Consider the following 4,811-nt stretch of genomic DNA (forward strand, 5'->3'; position numbering starts at 1 on the left):
AAAAAAACACATGACTGCTTTACTGTAAGTGTGTGAAACACTTAGGTTTAAGGTTGTAGATGCTGAGCATTCTAACTGTGTCTTGTGTAAAATTGGAATAACTGTACTACTGGAATTGCATAGCAATTTCAAGTTGCATGTGTATCTATGTTGAATTTGTTTGTCTCCTGAGTAGTACACTCTGCTATTTTCCATATAGCTGCAGTGATCCATGTACAGGAGCATAGAATTGCCATGTGGCCACAGTGTGATTCACAATTGCCTTAACAATGAAAACGCTTTCCTCACAACAGAATTAAATGCCTCTGAACTTTGCACTTTATCATGCTCCTAACAAAAAACATTGGTATGGAAGCATTTTGAGCCAGATCACACCTCATACCTCACATTCTCAGGCTGTCTCCCGGTTACAACAGGGCCAAATTTGCATCACAATTGTAAAACTTCCTTGCCTTTGGAGCATGATTACACTGACACATAGCCACAGCTAAATGCAGACACATATACTACCATTTGATCTTCACACACAGAGTGAAATTTACATCTGTCTGATACTGCCTCATATAATGTTAAGTCTGTACATCTTGACTATATTATAATTGTGAATTTCATCCAATTATTGTTTTCTTTGGGTATACCTAATCACTTAGATATCATCTCACCAAGTTTCAAATGTAAATTAGTATTTCTCACTTTTCATTGATATACAGTGGGTACGGAAAGTATTCAGATCCCCCTAAATTTTTCACTCTTTGTTATATTGCAGCCATTTGCTAAAATCATTCAAGTTAATTTTTTTTCCTCATTAATGTACACAGCACCCCATATTGACAGAAAAACACAGAATTGTTGACATTTTTGCAGATTTATTAAAAAAAGAAAAACTGAAACATCACATGGTCCTAAGTATTCAGACCCTTTTGTGGCTTTCCTAATGAAGTCCAATCAGTATAATCAAACACAGCTGGACTCAAATGATGTGTAGAACCATCTCAAGGATGATCAGAAGAAACGGACAGCACCCGAGTTAAATATATGAGTGTCACAGCAGGACAATGTGATATTTCTGTTTTTCTTTTTTAATAAATCTGCAAAAATTTCAACAATTCTGTGTTTTTCTGTCAATATGGGGTGCTGTGTGTACATTAATGAGGAAAAAAAATAACTTCAATGATTTTAGCAAATGGCTGCAATATAACAAAGAGTGAAAAATTTAAGGGGGTCTGAATACTTTCTGTACCCACTGTATCATGTAACTAATTTGATTTCTGTTTTCTTTGTATGTTGTCCATTTCAGTTGAAACAATGATTGTTTTTGGACAATTGAATTTCTGTATTTGGTGACTGAATATTTTGCTTATACTCTTACTGATGAAGGGGGGTGTTAAAACCAGCAATTGTTTATTTTATTCTGGGTACAATTAATTGTTTATGTTTTACCATCCTTCATCTATTTTATAACCAATTCAAGTGTAACCATAACAAAATATTGTTATTAAACCATTTCAATTATTAATTATGTGCTAACTAGTCTTGATTCAAGGTTAATATTAAAGTGATACCTATTGCAATACAATAGTCACTCAATAGCAACGCTCTCCCACATATTTAGCTATTCTAACTGCGCTTATTTCCGTCGTTGGTATAAGTGGCAGTGGGTGGTAATAGACTAGAAATGTACAGTTTTATACCATCGTGCTGATAACGTTTCTTTAGTCATTCGGCAATCCTACAGCCTGAACCACCGTAGGGAAACCATCCTTACAGGTTTAAGGTTCAAAAAACACATTATTTTCCACATACTGTACATTACTGTTTCTTCTCTATGCCCTGCCTTTCTGAAATGCGTTGATTTTTACAAAGTTTTAATTCGTAAATTAAATAGCAAATTCTTTAAATATAAAAAACTTACTTACAATCTGTGAGTCAGAACAGCTGGCATTGTAGTCGACTCTCCCAGGATCAGGAAACAGTCCTCCATAAAATGCACTGCACACATCGGAATATTTGGGTTGAACTGTTCTGGAACAGTGTTGTAAATACAACTTAACCACTAATTTCTAGTTGTGTCCTCTTTTGGAAGACCAAACAAAGTAGTTTCGTTTTCACAACAAACACGGCGGACTAGAGCAGTGAGCAGAGGTCGGTGGCTTAGAGTGAGCGGAGGCAGGCTTGAGTAAGCGGCCAGTGGTGGAAAGAGTACTGGAAATTTGTACTTAAGTACAAGTACTGTTACATTGCTGAAATAATACTCAATTACAAGTAAAAGTACTCGTGCCAAAACTGTACTTAAGTAAAAGTACAAAGTACTCTTCTCAAAAACTACTCAGAGTACTAGTTACTAGTTACATTTTACCCGCCGATATTTAATGAATTACCAAAAAATATTCATATCAAAGATATATGTGGATAATAGCTACTTTGAACAAAACCCACTTTTATCTTATTGACAATGTATGTGAATTAGTGGTCATGATACAGAAATTTCTAACTTCAATACCTTGAAAAATATAAATATCAAAATACCCGTGAACTGGAAGTTGCAACTGACTTCAGTGTTGTGATGTATTTCCAAGTGAAACGGAATATTGAATAAAGGGTGGGGCTTTATTGTGGTACACCTCCACTCCACCTCTTGCTCATAGCAGATTCACGGCTGCATAGCAGTGGTTAAAATTGTAGTTTTTCACTAAGCACACATAAACGTTGTTTTCTCAAAAACACAATCATGTTCATACATGCTGCTCACATATTAATGTAGCCCAGTTTGTGCTGATTACAGTGTTATTCAACTTTAGACATTAAAATGTTTGTAAGCAACTGAAAAAAGCACAAATGTCAGGGCATGTCAAAACTTTTCCAGGGCGCCAAAAAACCCTCGGACCCCAGAGGGTTAAGAATATCTGCTTGTTACGTCTGACATTACGCTTCACTGCTTCTGGGTCCTAACGCTCTGCCAGATGCCCCAAGAAAACATCAAACTGTGCTAATATACACCCACGATGTCATGTAATACTGAAAAATTATAACCCTAACCTTTATCTCCATACTGAAATCCCAGAAGGCCTGACAGTGATTCAGCTAAAATATTAGTGTCTGAGATACTGTGAGCACGGAGACTGTAGTGTGCACAGCAATTTTTTTTTAAATGCTTAGCTTAAATATGTAATATTAATTAAATAGTGCTCATAAATGGCTGTTGAGATAGTATTCTTAAGTGAAATGAGTAGAGGCTTAGACCCGGAAACAGCAGTCCTTATGTCATGACTTAATAAGAGGATTTTCCCCAAGCCATCAAACTGATGTCATCAGAGCCAGAACACCATTCCAGAGTGGAAGCCAGTATTCAGTTTTTGATTAAAGATTACGACGTCAGACATTTTTTTCCCAGTGTATTGACTTGCACGGTTCAATTGTTCACCACAAGACTAGTAATGTGTACTAAAAAGTAAGTAGGGTCATTTTTGATTTCATGACAACTTTTCAATACCATTGGCAAAACTGACACATACTACTGTATACTGCCATATAGATATTTTAATATTTAAAAACAATTTTGCTTTTTCAAGGCAATCATTATTTCAAGCTTATTATTTCAAGCTTTGAAATTGGTTTAATCCAAGTCTTCTAAAAAGACACATTCACTTTATATGATGAACAGATTTTAATATAGGCTTTTATTTACATACATATAAATATTGGTCAATTACCATTACAAAAATCTCAATCTTAAACATTTGCACATTCTGTGTATTTGTGTCTTTAAAATAGGGTAACTTTGTTGCAAAAGCTTACAGCACAAGGAAGCTTGATTTCAAATTTGATTTCAAACTGAATTTAATTTACCAAAAAAAGACTAGTACACATTCAGTAATACAATTATAAAACAAATGACCTCAATTCTGTTGAGGTATCCGTAATATGACAACACTGAATTTTTATAAGCAGTGATTTAAGAGCCATATACAGTATGTTAGGCCTATTTATTTAGATAAATGTAACATCAGATGGCTTTGACCCTAATGTCTGTACAATGTAGTGATGCAGTTAGGCAGACTAGGATATTTATATGTACAAATCAGACAAATATCCCATTACATACTTACATTGTAAAGAAATTAAAGTTCCATCTTTGATTGTTGAAAGACTTATTTCACTTACAGCCAATAAAATTTCCACTAGGATTTTCATCGCGTCAGGCGTGGATCTATTCTAAATGGTTGATAACTTTAGACCAGGTTTAATCCATGAGCAAAGATAAACAATTTCTACTTTAAAAGCACTGAGAGATCGCGATTGCACACAAGCAATATCGGCGTGAGAGGACAGGCAGTTCATTTGTATAAGTTAGGCCTATTTGAGAGCTCGCATTCAGTTTTCTGTTATTACATGACTGTGTTCTCATGTTACAATAAAGCGCTCGCCACATTTGCGCGAGAATTATTAAAATTATGCGGAATACCTGCAATCCCGTGCGGACATTCAGACTCTGTAATTGACTGGAGGCGGATGCGTGTCAAACTCACTGTCGTAGAGGAGAGAGAGACCCCAGCAAGCAATTTTGCATTTAAAAGACGTCTATTAGCTGTCTAAACACAGCCCAGACGTCTTGGCTATAACAAGGCTAAATTTTTGGCTGTCAGTGAAAATTTTATAGACGTCTAACCATAGCCCAAGAATAGACTAGTCATCAAAAAGACCGCTATTAAACGACTACATAAATACATCTAATAGACAACAAAATGGCAATCCATCCAAACATATTCAATATACAGCTTTTATTAAGAAAAATAAAATTTTTAACAACTTAA

The sequence above is a fragment of the Sinocyclocheilus grahami genome, unplaced genomic scaffold (genome assembly GCF_001515645.1).
Source record: "Sinocyclocheilus grahami isolate Dianchi unplaced genomic scaffold, SAMN03320097.WGS_v1.1 scaffold1152.1, whole genome shotgun sequence".
Taxonomy (NCBI): Eukaryota; Metazoa; Chordata; class Actinopteri; order Cypriniformes; family Cyprinidae; genus Sinocyclocheilus; species Sinocyclocheilus grahami.